Source organism: Symphalangus syndactylus, chromosome 23, assembly GCF_028878055.3.
Source record: "Symphalangus syndactylus isolate Jambi chromosome 23, NHGRI_mSymSyn1-v2.1_pri, whole genome shotgun sequence".
Lineage (NCBI taxonomy): Eukaryota > Metazoa > Chordata > Mammalia > Primates > Hylobatidae > Symphalangus > Symphalangus syndactylus.
In genome coordinates, this window is record NC_072445.2 from 552033 (window position 1) to 571288 (window position 19256).

Sequence of the window (19256 nt, forward strand, 5' to 3'; positions counted from 1 at the left end):
AACTCTTTTAGTTGAACAAACAGAACAGAAAGAAGTTTCACACAATTCTTCTGTGTAGTTTCTATTTGTAGACATTCTTTTTCCCAATATAGGCCTCTTAGCGCTCAGAATGTCCAATTGCAGTTTCTACAGAAAGAGTGTTTCAGAACGGCTCAATCAAAAATAAGGTTCAACTCTGTTAGTTGAATGCACAGAACAGAAAGAAGTTTCATACAATGCTTCTGTGTAGTTTATATTTGAACATATTCTTTTTTCCACTATTACCCACTTAGCGCTACGAATGTCCAGTTGCATTTTCTACAGACAGAGTGTTTCAAAACTGCTCAATGAATAGTATGGTTTAACTCTGTTAGCTGAATTCTCAGATCAGAAAGAAGTTTCACAGAATGCTTCTGTGTAGTTTATATTTGAATATATTCCTTTTTCCACTACTACGCTCTTAGCGCTCCAAATGTCCAGTTGCATTTTCTACAGAAAGAGTGTTCAGATCTGCTCAATCAAAAGTATGGTTTAACTCTGTTAGCTGAATGCACAGATCAGAAAGAAATTTCACCGAGTGAGTCTGTGTAGTTTATATTTGAAGACATTACTTTTTCCACTATTACCCTCTTAGCGCTCCGAATCTCCACTTGCATTTTCTACAAAAAGAGTGTTTCAGAACGGCTCAATCAAAAGTAAGGTTCAACTCTGTTAGTTGAATGCACAGAACAGAAAGAAGTTTCATACAATGCTTCTGTGTAGTTCATATTTGAACATATTCTTTTTTCCACTATTACCCACTTAGCGCTACGAATGTCCAGTTGCATTTTCTACAGAAAGAGTGTTCAGATCTGCTCAATCAAAAGTATGGTTTAACTCTGTTAGCTGAATGCACAGATCAGAAAGAAGTTTCACCGAATGATTCTGTGTAGTTTATATTTGAAGACATTCCTTTTTCCACTATTACCCTCTTAGCGCTCCGAATCTCCACTTGCATTTTCTACAAAAAGAGTTTTTCATAACTGCTCAATCAAAAATATGTTTTATCTCTGTTAACTGAATTTACAGATCAGAAATAAGTTTCACAGAATGCATCTGTGTAGTTTATATTTGAATATATTCCTTTTTCCACTACTACGCTCTTAGCGCTCCAAATGTCCAGTTGCATTTTCTACAGAAAGAGTGTTCAGATCTGCTCAATCAAAAGTATGGTTTAACTCTGTTAGCTGAATGCACAGATCAGAAAGAAATTTCACCGAGTGAGTCTGTGTAGTTTATATTTGAAGACATTCCTTTTTCCACTATTACCCTCTTAGCGCTCCGAATCTCCACTTGCATTTTCTACAGAAAGAGTGTTTCAGAACGGCTCAATCAAAACTAAGGTTCAACCCTTTTAGTTGAACAAACAGAACAGAAAGAAGTTTCACACAATTCTTCTGTGTAGTTTTTATTTGAAGATATTCTTTTTCCCAATGTAGGCCTCTTAGCGCTTAGCATGTCCAATTGCAGTTTCTACAGAAAGAGTGTTTCAGACCGGCTCAATCAAAAGTAAGGTTCAACTGTGTTAGTTGAATGCACAGAACAGAAAGAATTTTCACAGAATGCTACTGTGTAGTTTATATTTGAATATATTCCTTTTTCCACTATTACCCTCTTAGCGCTCCGAATGTCCACTTGCATTTTCTACAGAAAGAGTGTTGAGAACTGTGCAATCAAAAGTATGGTTTAACTCTGTTAGCTTAATGAACATATGAGAAATAAGTTTCACACAATGCTTCTGTGTAGTTTTTATTTGAAGATATTATTTTTCCCAATAGAGGCCTCTTAGCGCTCAGAATGTCCAATTGCAGTTTCTACAGAAAGAGTGTTTCAGAAAGGCTCAATCAAAAGTAAGGTTCAAATCTGTTAGTTGAATGCACAGAACAGAAAGAAGTTTCATACAATGCTTCTGTGTAGTTTATATTTGAATATATTCTTTTTTCCACTATTACCCACTTAGCGCTACGAATGTCCAGTTGCATTTTCTACAGACAGAGTGTTTCAAAACTGCTCAATCAAAAGTATGGTTTAACTCTGTTAGCTGAATGCTCAGATCAGAAAGAAGTTTCACAGAATGCTTCTGTGTAGTTTATATTTGAATATATTCCTTTTTCCACTACTACTCTCTTAGCGCTCCAAATGTCCAGTTGCATTTTCTACAGAAAGAGTGTTCAGATCTGCTAAATCAAAAGTATGGTTTAACTCTGTTAGCTGAATGCACAGATCAGAAAGAAGTTTCACAGAATGATTCTGTGTAGTTTATATTTGGAGACATTCCTTTTTCCACTATTACCCTCTTAGCGCTCCGAATCTCCAATTGCATTTTCTACAGAAAGAGTGTTTCAGAACGGCTCAATCAAAACTAAAGTTCAACTCTTTTAGTTGAACAAACAGAACAGAAAGAAGTTTCACACAATTCTTCTGTGTAGTTTTTATTTGTAGACATTCTTTTTCCCAATATAGGCCTCTTAGCGCTCAGAATGTCCAATTGCAGTTTCTACAGAAAGAGTGTTTCAGAACGGCTCAATCAAAAATAAGGTTCAACTCTGTTAGTTGAATGCACAGAACAGAAAGAAGTTTCATACAATGCTTCTGTGTAGTTTATATTTGAACATATTCTTTTTTCCACTATTACCCACTTAGCGCTACGAACGTCCAGTTGCATTTTCTACAGACAGAGTGTTTCAAAACTGCTGAATCAAAAGTATGGCTTAACTCTGTTAGCTGAATGCTCAGATCAGAAAGAAGTTTCACAGAATGCTTCTGTGTAGTTTATATTTGAATATATTCCTTTTTCCACTACTACGCTCTTAGCGCTCCAAATGTCCAGTTGCATTTTCTACAGAAAGAGTGTTCAGATCTGCTCAATCAAAAGTATGGTTTAACTCTGTTAGCTGAATGCACAGATCAGAAAGATGTTTCACCAAATGATTCTGTGTAGTTTATATTTGAAGACATTCCTTTTTCCACTATTACCCTCTTAGCGCTCCGAATCTCCACTTGCATTTTCTACAAAAAGAGTGTTTCATAACTGCTCAATGAAAAATATGTTTTATCTCTGTTAACTGAATTTACAGATCAGAAATAAGTTTCACAGAATGCATCTGTGTAGTTTTTATTTGAAGATATTCTTTTTCCCAATGTAGGCCTCTTAGCGCTTAGCATGTCCAATTGCAGTTTCTACAGAAAGAGTGTTTCAGAACGGCTCAATCAAAAGTAAGGTTCAACTCTGTTAGTTGAATGCACAGAACAGAAAGAATTTTCACAGAATGCTACTGTGTAGTTTATATTTGAATATATTCCTTTTTCCACTATTACCCTCTTAGCGCTCCGAATGTCCACTTGAATTTTCTACAGAAAGAGTGTTCAGAACTGCGCAATCAAAAGTATGGTTTAACTCTCTTAGCTTAAGGAACATATCAGAAATATGTTTCACACAATGCTTCTGTGTAGTTTTTATTTGAAGATATTATTTTTCCCAATAGAGGCCTCTTAGCGCTCAGAATGTCCAATTGCAGTTTCTACAGAAAGAGTGTTTCAGAAAGGCTCAATCAAAAGTAAGGTTCAACTCTGTTAGTTGAATGCACAGAACAGAAAGAAGTTTCATACAATGCTTCTGTGTAGTTTATATTTGAACATATTCTTTTTTCCACTATTACCCACTTAGCGCTACGAATGTCCAGTTGCATTTTCTACAGACAGAGTGTTTCAAAACTGCTCAATCAAAAGTATGGTTTAACTCTGTTAGCTGAATGCTCAGATCAGAAAGAAGTTTCACAGAATGCTTCTGTGTAGTTTATATTTGAATATATTCCTTTTTCCACTACTACGCTCTTAGCGCTCCAAATGTCCAGTTGCATTTTCTACAGAAAGAGTGTTCAGATCTGCTCAATCAAAAATATGGTTTAACTCTGTTAGCTGAATGCACAGATCAGAAAGAAGTTTCTCCGAATGATTCTGTGTAGTTTATATTTGAAGATATTCCTTTTTCCACTATTACCCTCTTAGCGCTCCGAATCTCCACTTGCATTTTCTACAAAAAGAGTGTTTCATAACTGCTCAATCAAAAATATGTTTTATCTCTGTTAACTGAATTTACAGATCAGAAATAAGTTTCACAGAATGCATCTGTGTAATTTTTATTTGAAGATATTCTTTTTCCCAATGTAGGCCTCTTAGCGCTTAGCATGTCCAATTGCAGTTTCTGCAGAAAGAGTGTTTCAGAACGGCTCAATCAAAAGTAAGGTTCAACTCTGTTAGTTGAATGCACAGAACAGAAAGAATTTTCACAGAATGCTACTGTGTAGTTTATATTTGAATATATTCCTTTTTCCACTATTACCCTCTTAGCGCTCCGAATGTCCACTTGCATTTTCTACAGAAAGAGTGTTCAGAACTGTGCAATCAAAAGTATGGTTTAACTCTGTTAGCTTAATGAACATATGAGAAATAAGTTTTACACAATGCTTCTGTGTAGTTTTTATTTGAAGATATTATTTTTCCCAATAGAGGCCTCTTAGCGCTCAGAATGTCCAATTGCAGTTTCTACAGAAAGAGTGTTTCAGAAAGGCTCAATCAAAAGTAAGGTTCAACTCTGTTAGTTGAATGCACAGAACAGAAAGAAGTTTCATACAGTGCTTCTGTGTAGTTTATATTTGAATATATTCTTTTTTCCACTATTACCCACTTAGCGCTACGAATGTCCAGTTGCATTTTCTACAGACAGAGTGTTTCAAAACTGCTCAATCAAAAGTATGGTTTAACTCTGTTAGCTGAATGCTCAGATCAGAAAGAAGTTTCACAGAATGCTTCTGTGTAGTTTATATTTGAATATATTCCTTTTTCCACTACTACTCGCTTAGCGCTCCAAATGTCCAGTTGCATTTTCTACAGAAAGAGTGTTCAGATCTGCTAAATCAAAAGTATGGTTTAACTCTGTTAGCTGAATGCACAGATCAGAAAGAAGTTTCACAGAATGATTCTGTGTAGTTTATATTTGGAGACATTCCTTTTTCCACTATTACCCTCTTAGCGCTCCGAATCTCCACTTGCATTTTCTACAGAAAGAGTGTTTCAGAACGGCTCAATCAAAACTAAAGTTCAACTCTTTTAGTTGAACAAACAGAACAGAAAGAAGTTTCACACAATTCTTCTGTGTAGTTTCTATTTGTAGACATTCTTTTTCCCAATATAGGCCTCTTAGCGCTCAGAATGTCCAATTGCAGTTTCTACAGAAAGAGTGTTTCAGAACGGCTCAATCAAAAATAAGGTTCAACTCTGTTAGTTGAATGCACAGAACAGAAAGAAGTTTCATACAATGCTTCTGTGTAGTTTATATTTGAACATATTCTTTTTTCCACTATTACCCACTTAGCGCTACGAATGTCCAGTGGCATTTTCTACAGACAGAGTGTTTCAAAACTGCTCAATGAATAGTATGGTTTAACTCTGTTAGCTGAATTCTCAGATCAGAAAGAAGTTTCACAGAATGCTTCTGTGTAGTTTATATTTGAATATATTCCTTTTTCCACTACTACGCTCTTAGCGCTCCAAATGTCCAGTTGCATTTTCTACAGAAAGAGTGTTCAGATCTGCTCAATCAAAAGTATGGTTTAACTCTGTTAGCTGAATGCACAGATCAGAAAGAAATTTCACCGAGTGAGTCTGTGTAGTTTATATTTGAAGACATTACTTTTTCCACTATTACCCTCTTAGCGCTCCGAATCTCCACTTGCATTTTCTACAAAAAGAGTGTTTCAGAACGGCTCAATCAAAAGTAAGGTTCAACTCTGTTAGTTGAATGCACAGAACAGAAAGAAGTTTCATACAATGCTTCTGTGTAGTTCATATTTGAACATATTCTTTTTTCCACTATTACCCACTTAGCGCTACGAATGTCCAGTTGCATTTTCTACAGAAAGAGTGTTCAGATCTGCTCAATCAAAAGTATGGTTTAACTCTGTTAGCTGAATGCACAGATCAGAAAGAAGTTTCACCGAATGATTCTGTGTAGTTTATATTTGAAGACATTCCTTTTTCCACTATTACCCTCTTAGCGCTCCGAATCTCCACTTGCATTTTCTACAAAAAGAGTTTTTCATAACTGCTCAATCAAAAATATGTTTTATCTCTGTTAACTGAATTTACAGATCAGAAATAAGTTTCACAGAATGCATCTGTGTAGTTTATATTTGAATATATTCCTTTTTCCACTACTACGCTCTTAGCGCTCCAAATGTCCAGTTGCATTTTCTACAGAAAGAGTGTTCAGATCTGCTCAATCAAAAGTATGGTTTAACTCTGTTAGCTGAATGCACAGATCAGAAAGAAATTTCACCGAGTGAGTCTGTGTAGTTTATATTTGAAGACATTCCTTTTTCCACTATTACCCTCTTAGCGCTCCGAATCTCCACTTGCATTTTCTACAGAAAGAGTGTTTCAGAACGGCTCAATCAAAACTAAGGTTCAACCCTTTTAGTTGAACAAACAGAACAGAAAGAAGTTTCACACAATTCTTCTGTGTAGTTTTTATTTGAAGATATTCTTTTTCCCAATGTAGGCCTCTTAGCGCTTAGCATGTCCAATTGCAGTTTCTACAGAAAGAGTGTTTCAGACCGGCTCAATCAAAAGTAAGGTTCAACTGTGTTAGTTGAATGCACAGAACAGAAAGAATTTTCACAGAATGCTACTGTGTAGTTTATATTTGAATATATTCCTTTTTCCACTATTACCCTCTTAGCGCTCCGAATGTCCACTTGCATTTTCTACAGAAAGAGTGTTCAGAACTGTGCAATCAAAAGTATGGTTTAACTCTGTTAGCTTAATGAACATATGAGAAATAAGTTTCACACAATGCTTCTGTGTAGTTTTTATTTGAAGATATTATTTTTCCCAATAGAGGCCTCTTAGCGCTCAGAATGTCCAATTGCAGTTTCTACAGAAAGAGTGTTTCAGAAAGGCTCAATCAAAAGTAAGGTTCAAATCTGTTAGTTGAATGCACAGAACAGAAAGAAGTTTCATACAATGCTTCTGTGTAGTTTATATTTGAATATATTCTTTTTTCCACTATTACCCACTTAGCGCTACGAATGTCCAGTTGCATTTTCTACAGACAGAGTGTTTCAAAACTGCTCAATCAAAAGTATGGTTTAACTCTGTTAGCTGAATGCTCAGATCAGAAAGAAGTTTCACAGAATGCTTCTGTGTAGTTTATATTTGAATATATTCCTTTTTCCACTACTACTCTCTTAGCGCTCCAAATGTCCAGTTGCATTTTCTACAGAAAGAGTGTTCAGATCTGCTAAATCAAAAGTATGGTTTAACTCTGTTAGCTGAATGCACAGATCAGAAAGAAGTTTCACAGAATGATTCTGTGTAGTTTATATTTGGAGACATTCCTTTTTCCACTATTACCCTCTTAGCGCTCCGAATCTCCAATTGCATTTTCTACAGAAAGAGTGTTTCAGAACGGCTCAATCAAAACTAAAGTTCAACTCTTTTAGTTGAACAAACAGAACAGAAAGAAGTTTCACACAATTCTTCTGTGTAGTTTTTATTTGTAGACATTCTTTTTCCCAATATAGGCCTCTTAGCGCTCAGAATGTCCAATTGCAGTTTCTACAGAAAGAGTGTTTCAGAACGGCTCAATCAAAAATAAGGTTCAACTCTGTTAGTTGAATGCACAGAACAGAAAGAAGTTTCATACAATGCTTCTGTGTAGTTTATATTTGAACATATTCTTTTTTCCACTATTACCCACTTAGCGCTACGAACGTCCAGTTGCATTTTCTACAGACAGAGTGTTTCAAAACTGCTGAATCAAAAGTATGGCTTAACTCTGTTAGCTGAATGCTCAGATCAGAAAGAAGTTTCACAGAATGCTTCTGTGTAGTTTATATTTGAATATATTCCTTTTTCCACTACTACGCTCTTAGCGCTCCAAATGTCCAGTTGCATTTTCTACAGAAAGAGTGTTCAGATCTGCTCAATCAAAAGTATGGTTTAACTCTGTTAGCTGAATGCACAGATCAGAAAGATGTTTCACCAAATGATTCTGTGTAGTTTATATTTGAAGACATTCCTTTTTCCACTATTACCCTCTTAGCGCTCCGAATCTCCACTTGCATTTTCTACAAAAAGAGTGTTTCATAACTGCTCAATGAAAAATATGTTTTATCTCTGTTAACTGAATTTACAGATCAGAAATAAGTTTCACAGAATGCATCTGTGTAGTTTTTATTTGAAGATATTCTTTTTCCCAATGTAGGCCTCTTAGCGCTTAGCATGTCCAATTGCAGTTTCTACAGAAAGAGTGTTTCAGAACGGCTCAATCAAAAGTAAGGTTCAACTCTGTTAGTTGAATGCACAGAACAGAAAGAATTTTCACAGAATGCTACTGTGTAGTTTATATTTGAATATATTCCTTTTTCCACTATTACCCTCTTAGCGCTCCGAATGTCCACTTGCATTTTCTACAGAAAGAGTGTTCAGAACTGCGCAATCAAAAGTATGGTTTAACTCTCTTAGCTTAAGGAACATATCAGAAATATGTTTCACACAATGCTTCTGTGTAGTTTTTATTTGAAGATATTATTTTTCCCAATAGAGGCCTCTTAGCGCTCAGAATGTCCAATTGCAGTTTCTACAGAAAGAGTGTTTCAGAAAGGCTCAATCAAAAGTAAGGTTCAACTCTGTTAGTTGAATGCACAGAACAGAAAGAAGTTTCATACAATGCTTCTGTGTAGTTTATATTTGAACATATTCTTTTTTCCACTATTACCCACTTAGCGCTACGAATGTCCAGTTGCATTTTCTACAGACAGAGTGTTTCAAAACTGCTCAATCAAAAGTATGGTTTAACTCTGTTAGCTGAATGCTCAGATCAGAAAGAAGTTTCACAGAATGCTTCTGTGTAGTTTATATTTGAATATATTCCTTTTTCCACTACTACGCTCTTAGCGCTCCAAATGTCCAGTTGCATTTTCTACAGAAAGAGTGTTCAGATCTGCTCAATCAAAAATATGGTTTAACTCTGTTAGCTGAATGCACAGATCAGAAAGAAGTTTCTCCGAATGATTCTGTGTAGTTTATATTTGAAGATATTCCTTTTTCCACTATTACCCTCTTAGCGCTCCGAATCTCCACTTGCATTTTCTACAAAAAGAGTGTTTCATAACTGCTCAATCAAAAATATGTTTTATCTCTGTTAACTGAATTTACAGATCAGAAATAAGTTTCACAGAATGCATCTGTGTAATTTTTATTTGAAGATATTCTTTTTCCCAATGTAGGCCTCTTAGCGCTTAGCATGTCCAATTGCAGTTTCTGCAGAAAGAGTGTTTCAGAACGGCTCAATCAAAAGTAAGGTTCAACTCTGTTAGTTGAATGCACAGAACAGAAAGAATTTTCACAGAATGCTACTGTGTAGTTTATATTTGAATATATTCCTTTTTCCACTATTACCCTCTTAGCGCTCCGAATGTCCACTTGCATTTTCTACAGAAAGAGTGTTCAGAACTGTGCAATCAAAAGTATGGTTTAACTCTGTTAGCTTAATGAACATATGAGAAATAAGTTTTACACAATGCTTCTGTGTAGTTTTTATTTGAAGATATTATTTTTCCCAATAGAGGCCTCTTAGCGCTCAGAATGTCCAATTGCAGTTTCTACAGAAAGAGTGTTTCAGAAAGGCTCAATCAAAAGTAAGGTTCAACTCTGTTAGTTGAATGCACAGAACAGAAAGAAGTTTCATACAGTGCTTCTGTGTAGTTTATATTTGAATATATTCTTTTTTCCACTATTACCCACTTAGCGCTACGAATGTCCAGTTGCATTTTCTACAGACAGAGTGTTTCAAAACTGCTCAATCAAAAGTATGGTTTAACTCTGTTAGCTGAATGCTCAGATCAGAAAGAAGTTTCACAGAATGCTTCTGTGTAGTTTATATTTGAATATATTCCTTTTTCCACTACTACTCGCTTAGCGCTCCAAATGTCCAGTTGCATTTTCTACAGAAAGAGTGTTCAGATCTGCTAAATCAAAAGTATGGTTTAACTCTGTTAGCTGAATGCACAGATCAGAAAGAAGTTTCACAGAATGATTCTGTGTAGTTTATATTTGGAGACATTCCTTTTTCCACTATTACCCTCTTAGCGCTCCGAATCTCCACTTGCATTTTCTACAGAAAGAGTGTTTCAGAACGGCTCAATCAAAACTAAAGTTCAACTCTTTTAGTTGAACAAACAGAACAGAAAGAAGTTTCACACAATTCTTCTGTGTAGTTTCTATTTGTAGACATTCTTTTTCCCAATATAGGCCTCTTAGCGCTCAGAATGTCCAATTGCAGTTTCTACAGAAAGAGTGTTTCAGAACGGCTCAATCAAAAATAAGGTTCAACTCTGTTAGTTGAATGCACAGAACAGAAAGAAGTTTCATACAATGCTTCTGTGTAGTTTATATTTGAACATATTCTTTTTTCCACTATTACCCACTTAGCGCTACGAAGGTCCAGTTGCATTTTCTACAGACAGAGTGTTTCAAAACTGCTCAATGAATAGTATGGTTTAACTCTGTTAGCTGAATTCTCAGATCAGAAAGAAGTTTCACAGAATGCTTCTGTGTAGTTTATATTTGAATATATTCCTTTTTCCACTACTACGCTCTTAGCGCTCCAAATGTCCAGTTGCATTTTCTACAGAAAGAGTGTTCAGATCTGCTCAATCAAAAGTATGGTTTAACTCTGTTAGCTGAATGCACAGATCAGAAAGAAATTTCACCGAGTGAGTCTGTGTAGTTTATATTTGAAGACATTACTTTTTCCACTATTACCCTCTTAGCGCTCCGAATCTCCACTTGCATTTTCTACAAAAAGAGTGTTTCATAACTGCTCAATCAAAAATATGTTTTATCTCTGTTAACTGAATTTACAGATCAGAAATAAGTTTCACAGAATGCATCTGTGTATTTTATATTTGAATATATTCCTTTTTCCACTACTACGCTCTTAGCGCTCCAAATGTCCAGTTGCATTTTCTACAGAAAGAGTGTTCAGATCTGCTCAATCAAAAGTATGGTTTAACTCTGTTAGCTGAATGCACAGAGCAGAAAGAAATTTCACCGAGTGAGTCTGTGTAGTTTATATTTGAAGACATTCCTTTTTCCACTATTACCCTCTTAGCGCTCCGAATCTCCACTTGCATTTTCTACAGAAAGAGTGTTTCAGAACGGCTCAATCAAAACTAAGGTTCAACCCTTTTAGTTGAACAAACAGAACAGAAAGAAGTTTCACACAATTCTTCTGTGTAGTTTTTATTTGAAGATATTCTTTTTCCCAATGTAGGCCTCTTAGCGCTTAGCATGTCCAATTGCAGTTTCTACAGAAAGAGTGTTTCAGAACGGCTCAATCAAAAGTAAGGTTCAACTGTGTTAGTTGAATGCACAGAACAGAAAGAATTTTCACAGAATGCTACTGTGTAGTTTATATTTGAATATATTAGTTTTTCCACTATTACCCTCTTATCGCTCCGAATGTCCACTTGCATTTTCTACAGAAAGAGTGTTCAGAACTGTGCAATCAAAAGTATGGTTTAACTCTGTTAGCTTAATGAACATATCAGAAATAAGTTTCACACAATGCTTCTGTGTAGTTTTTATTTGAAGATATTATTTTTCCCAATAGAGGCCTCTTAGCGCTCAGAATGTCCAATTGCAGTTTCTACAGAAAGAGTGTTTCAGAAAGGCTCAATCAAAAGTAAGGTTCAACTCTGTTAGTTGAATGCACAGAACAGAAAGAAGTTTCATACAATGCTTCTGTGTAGTTTATATTTGAATATATTCTTTTTTCCACTATTACCCACTTAGCGCTACGAATGTCCAGTTGCATTTTCTACAGACAGAGTGTTTCAAAACTGCTCAATCAAAAGTATGGTTTAACTCTGTTAGCTGAATGCTCAGATCAGAAAGAAGTTTCACAGAATGCTTCTGTGTAGTTTATATTTGAATATATTCCTTTTTCCACTACTACTCTCTTAGCGCTCCAAATGTCCAGTTGCATTTTCTACAGAAAGAGTCTTCAGATCTGCTAAATCAAAAGTATGGTTTAACTCTGTTAGCTGAATGCACAGATCAGAAAGAAGTTTCACAGAATGATTCTGTGTAGTTTATATTTGGAGACATTCCTTTTTCCACTATTACCCTCTTAGCGCTCCGAATCTCCAATTGCATTTTCTACAGAAAGAGTGTTTCAGAACGGCTCAATCAAAACTAAAGTTCAACTCTTTTAGTTGAACAAACAGAACAGAAAGAAGTTTCACACAATTCTTCTGTGTAGTTTTTATTTGTAGACATTCTTTTTCCCAATATAGGCCTCTTAGCGCTCAGAATGTCCAATTGCAGTTTCTACAGAAAGAGTGTTTCAGAACGGCTCAATCAAAAATAAGGTTCAACTCTGTTAGTTGAATGCACAGAACAGAAAGAAGTTTCATACAATGCTTCTGTGTAGTTTATATTTGAACATATTCTTTTTTCCACTATTACCCACTTAGCGCTACGAACGTCCAGTTGCATTTTCTACAGACAGAGTGTTTCAAAACTGCTGAATCAAAAGTATGGTTTAACTCTGTTAGCTGAATGCTCAGATCAGAAAGAAGTTTCACAGAATGCTTCTGTGTAGTTTATATTTGAATATATTCCTTTTTCCACTACTACGCTCTTAGCGCTCCAAATGTCCAGTTGCATTTTCTACAGAAAGAGTGTTCAGATCTGCTCAATCAAAACTATGGTTTAACTCTGTTAGCTGAATGCACAGATCAGAAAGATGTTTCACCAAATGATTCTGTGTAGTTTATATTTGAAGACATTCCTTTTTCCACTATTACCCTCTTAGCGCTCCGAATCTCCACTTGTATTTTCTACAAAAAGAGTGTTTCATAACTGCTCAATGAAAAATATGTTTTATCTCTGTTAACTGAATTTACAGATCAGAAATAAGTTTCACAGAATGCATCTGTGTAGTTTTTATTTGAAGATATTCTTTTTCCCAATGTAGGCCTCTTAGCGCTTAGCATGTCCAATTGCAGTTTCTACAGAAAGAGTGTTTCAGAAAGGCTCAATCAAAAGTAAGGTTCAACTCTGTTAGTTGAATGCACAGAACAGAAAGAATTTTCACAGAATGCTACTGTGTAGTTTATATTTGAATATATTCCTTTTTCCACTATTACCCTCTTAGCGCTCCGAATGTCCACTTGCATTTTCTACAGAAAGAGTGTTCAGAACTGCGCAATCAAAAGTATGGTTTAACTCTCTTAGCTTAATGAACATATCAGAAATATGTTTCACACAATGCTTCTGTGTAGTTTTTATTTGAAGATATTATTTTTCCCAATAGAGGCCTCTTAGCGCTCAGAATGTCCAATTGCAGTTTCTACAGAAAGAGTGTTTCAGAAAGGCTCAATCAAAAGTAAGGTTCAACTCTGTTAGTTGAATGCACAGAACAGAAAGAAGTTTCATACAATGCTTCTGTGTAGTTTATATTTGAACATATTCTTTTTTCCACTATTACCCACTTAGCGCTACGAATGTCCAGTTGCATTTTCTACAGACAGAGTGTTTCAAAACTGCTCAATCAAAAGTATGGTTTAACTCTGTTAGCTGAATGCTCAGATCAGAAAGAAGTTTCACAGAATGCTTCTGTGTAGTTTATATTTGAATATATTCCTTTTTCCACTACTACGCTCTTAGCGCTCCAAATGTCCAGTTGCATTTTCTACAGAAAGAGTGTTCAGATCTGCTCAATCAAAAATATGGTTTAACTCTGTTAGCTGAATGCACAGATCAGAAAGAAGTTTCTCCGAATGATTCTGTGTAGTTTATATTTGAAGATATTCCTTTTTCCACTATTACCCTCTTAGCGCTCGGAATCTCCACTTGCATTTTCTACAAAAAGAGTGTTTCATAACTGCTCAATCAAAAATATGTTTTATCTCTGTTAACTGAATTTACAGATCAGAAATAAGTTTCACAGAATGCATCTGTGTAGTTTTTATTTGAAGATATTCTTTTTCCCAATGTAGGCCTCTTAGCGCTTAGCATGTCCAATTGCAGTTTCTGCAGAAAGAGTGTTTCAGAACGGCTCAATCAAAAGTAAGGTTCAACACTGTTAGTTGAATGCACAGAACAGAAAGAATTTTCACAGAATGCTACTGTGTAGTTTATATTTGGATATATTCCTTTTTCCACTATTACCCTCTTAGCGCTCCGAATGTCCACTTGCATTTTCTACAGAAAGAGTGTTCAGAACTGTGCAATCAAAAGTATGGTTTAACTCTGTTAGCTTAATGAACATATGAGAAATAAGTTTCACACAATGCTTCTGTGTAGTTTTTATTTGAAGATATTATTTTTCCCAATAGAGGCCTCTTAGCGCTCAGAATGTCCAGTTGCAGTTTCTACAGAAAGAGTGTTTCAGAAAGGCTCAATCAAAAGTAAGGTTCAACTCTGTTAGTTGAATGCACAGAACAGAAAGAAGTTTCATACAATGCTTCTGTGTAGTTTATATTTGAACATATTCTTTTTTCCACTATTACCCACTTAGCGCTACGAATGTCCAGTTGCATTTTCTACAGACAGAGTGTTTCAAAACTGCTCAATCAAAAGTATGGTTTAACTCTGTTAGCTGAATGCTCAGATCAGAAAGAAGTTTCACAGAATGCTTCTGTGTAGTTTATATTTGAATATATTCCTTTTTCCACTACTACTCGCTTAGCGCTCCAAATGTCCAGTTGCATTTTCTACAGAAAGAGTGTTCAGATCTGCTAAATCAAAAGTATGGTTTAACTCTGTTAGCTGAATGCACAGATCAGAAAGAAGTTTCACAGAATGATTCTGTGTAGTTTATATTTGGAGACATTCCTTTTTCCACTATTACCCTCTTAGCGCTCCGAATCTCCACTTGCATTTTCTACAGAAAGAGTGTTTCAGAACGGCTCAATCAAAACTAAAGTTCAACTCTTTTAGTTGAACAAACAGAACAGAAAGAAGTTTCACACAATTCTTCTGTGTAGTTTCTATTTGTAGACATTCTTTTTCCCAATATAGGCCTCTTAGCGCTCAGAATGTCCAATTGCAGTTTCTACAGAAAGAGTGTTTCAGAACGGCTCAATCAAAAATAAGGTTCAACTCTGTTAGTTGAATGCACAGAACAGAAAGAAGTTTCATACAATGCTTCTGTGTAGTTTATATTTGAACATATTCTTTTTTCCACTATTACCCACTTAGCGCTACGAATGTCCAGTTGCATTTTCTACAGACAGAGTGTTTCAAAACTGCTCAATGAATAGTATGGTTTAACTCTGTTAGCTGAATTCTCAGATCAGAAAGAAGTTTCACAGAATGCTTCTGTGTAGTTTATATTTGAATATATTCCTTTTTCCACTACTACGCTCTTAGCGCTCCAAATGTCCAGTTGCATTTTCTACAGAAAGAGTGTTCAGATCTGCTCAATCAAAAGTATGGTTTAACTCTGTTAGCTGAATGCACAGATCAGAAAGAAATTTCACCGAGTGAGTCTGTGTAGTTTATATTTGAAGACATTACTTTTTCCACTATTACCCTCTTAGCGCTCCGAATCTCCACTTGCATTTTCTACAAAAAGAGTGTTTCAGAACGGCTCAATCAAAAGTAAGGTTCAACTCTGTTAGTTGAATGCACAGAACAGAAAGAAGTTTCATACAATGCTTCTGTGTAGTTCATATTTGAACATATTCTTTTTTCCACTATTACCCACTTAGCGCTACGAATGTCCAGTTGCATTTTCTACAGAAAGAGTGTTCAGATCTGCTCAATCAAAAGTATGGTTTAACTCTGTTAGCTGAATGCACAGATCAGAAAGAAGTTTCACCGAATGATTCTGTGTAGTTTATATTTGAAGACATTCCTTTTTCCACTATTACCCTCTTAGCGCTCCGAATCTCCACTTGCATTTTCTACAAAAAGAGTTTTTCATAACTGCTCAATCAAAAATATGTTTTATCTCTGTTAACTGAATTTACAGATCAGAAATAAGTTTCACAGAATGCATCTGTGTAGTTTATATTTGAATATATTCCTTTTTCCACTACTACGCTCTTAGCGCTCCAAATGTCCAGTTGCATTTTCTACAGAAAGAGTGTTCAGATCTGCTCAATCAAAAGTATGGTTTAACTCTGTTAGCTGAATGCACAGATCAGAAAGAAATTTCACCGAGTGAGTCTGTGTAGTTTATATTTGAAGACATTCCTTTTTCCACTATTACCCTCTTAGCGCTCCGAATCTCCACTTGCATTCTCTACAGAAAGAGTGTTTCAGAACTGCTCAATCAAAACTAAGGTTCAACCCTTTTAGTTGAACAAACAGAACAGAAAGAAGTTTCACACAATTCTTCTGTGTAGTTTTTATTTGAAGATATTCTTTTTCCCAATGTAGGCCTCTTAGCGCTTAGCATGTCCAATTGCAGTTTCTACAGAAAGAGTGTTTCAGACCGGCTCAATCAAAAGTAAGGTTCAACTGTGTTAGTTGAATGCACAGAACAGAAAGAATTTTCACAGAATGCTACTGTGTAGTTTATATTTGAATATATTCCTTTTTCCACTATTACCCTCTTAGCGCTCCGAATGTCCACTTGCATTTTCTACAGAAAGAGTGTTCAGAACTGTGCAATCAAAAGTATGGTTTAACTCTGTTAGCTTAATGAACATATGAGAAATAAGTTTCACACAATGCTTCTGTGTAGTTTTTATTTGAAGATATTATTTTTCCCAATAGAGGCCTCTTAGCGCTCAGAATGTCCAATTGCAGTTTCTACAGAAAGAGTGTTTCAGAAAGGCTCAATCAAAAGTAAGGTTCAAATCTGTTAGTTGAATGCACAGAACAGAAAGAAGTTTCATACAATGCTTCTGTGTAGTTTATATTTGAATATATTCTTTTTTCCACTATTACCCACTTAGCGCTACGAATGTCCAGTTGCATTTTCTACATACAGAGTGTTTCAAAACTGCTCAATCAAAAGTATGGTTTAACTCTGTTAGCTGAATGCTCAGATCAGAAAGAAGTTTCACAGAATGCTTCTGTGTAGTTTATATTTGAATATATTCCTTTTTCCACTACTACTCTCTTAGCGCTCCAAATGTCCAGTAGCATTTTCTACAGAAAGAGTGTTCAGATCTGCTAAATCAAAAGTATGGTTTAACTCTGTTAGCTGAATGCACAGATCAGAAAGAAGTTTCACAGAATGATTCTGTGTAGTTTATATTTGGAGACATTCCTTTTTCCACTATTACCCTCTTAGCGCTCCGAATCTCCAATTGCATTTTCTACAGAAAGAGTGTTTCAGAACGGCTCAATCAAAACTAAAGTTCAACTCTTTTAGTTGAACAAACAGAACAGAAAGAAGTTTCACACAATTCTTCTGTGTAGTTTTTATTTGTAGACATTCTTTTTCCCAATATAGGCTTCTTAGCGCTCAGAATGTCCAATTGCAGTTTCTACAGAAAGAGTGTTTCAGAACGGCTCAATCAAAAATAAGGTTCAACTCTGTTAGTTGAATGCACAGAACAGAAAGAAGTTTCATACAATGCTTCTGTGTAGTTTATATTTGAACATATTCTTTTTTCCACTATTACCCACTTAGCGCTACGAACGTCCAGTTGCATTTTCTACAGACAGAGTGTTTCAAAACTGCTGAATCAAAAGTATGGCTTAACTCTGTTAGCTGAATGCTCAGATCAGAAAGAAGTTTCACAGAATGCTTCTGTGTAGTTTATATTTGAATATATTCCTTTTTCCACTACTACGCTCTTAGCGCTCCAAATGTCCAGTTGCATTTTCTACAGAAAGAGTGTTCAGATCTGCTCAATCAAAAGTATGGTTTAACTCTGTTAGCTGAATGCACAGATCAGAAAGATGTTTCACCAAATGATTCTGTGTAGTTTATATTTGAAGACATTCCTTTTTCCACTATTACCCTCTTAGCGCTCCGAATCTCCACTTGCATTTTCTACAAAAAGAGTGTTTCATAACTGCTCAATGAAAAATATGTTTTATCTCTGTTAACTGAATTTACAGATCAGAAATAAGTTTCACAGAATGCATCTGTGTAGTTTTTATTTGAAGATATTCTTTTTCCCAATGTAGGCCTCTTAGCGCTTAGCATGTCCAATTGCAGTTTCTACAGAAAGAGTGTTTCAGAACGGCTCAATCAAAAGTAAGGTTCAACTCTGTTAGTTGAATGCACAGAACAGAAAGAATTTTCACAGAATGCTACTGTGTAGTTTATATTTGAATATATTCCTTTTTCCACTATTACCCTCTTAGCGCTCCGAATGTCCACTTGCATTTTCTACAGAAAGAGTGTTCAGAACTGCGCAATCAAAAGTATGGTTTAACTCTCTTAGCTTAAGGAACATATCAGAAATATGTTTCACACAATGCTTCTGTGTAGTTTTTATTTGAAGATATTATTTTTCCCAATAGAGGCCTCTTAGCGCTCAGAATGTCCAATTGCAGTTTCTACAGAAAGAGTGTTTCAGAAAGGCTCAATCAAAAGTAAGGTTCAACTCTGTTAGTTGAATGCACAGAACAGAAAGAAGTTTCATACAATGCTTCTGTGTAGTTTATATTTGAACATATTCTTTTTTCCACTATTACCCACTTAGCGCTACGAATGTCCAGTTGCATTTTCTACAGACAGAGTGTTTCAAAACTGCTCAATCAAAAGTATGGTTTAACTCTGTTAGCTGAATGCTCAGATCAGAAAGAAGTTTCACAGAATGCTTCTGTGTAGTTTATATTTGAATATATTCCTTTTTCCACTACTACGCTCTTAGCGCTCCAAATGTCCAGTTGCATTTTCTACAGAAAGAGTGTTCAGATCTGCTCAATCAAAAATATGGTTTAACTCTGTTAGCTGAATGCACAGATCAGAAAGAAGTTTCTCCGAATGATTCTGTGTAGTTTATATTTGAAGATATTCCTTTTTCCACTATTACCCTCTTAGCGCTCCGAATCTCCACTTGCATTTTCTACAAAAAGAGTGTTTCATAACTGCTCAATCAAAAATATGTTTTATCTCTGTTAACTGAATTTACAGATCAGAAATAAGTTTCACAGAATGCATCTGTGTAATTTTTATTTGAAGATATTCTTTTTCCCAATGTAGGCCTCTTAGCGCTTAGCATGTCCAATTGCAGTTTCTGCAGAAAGAGTGT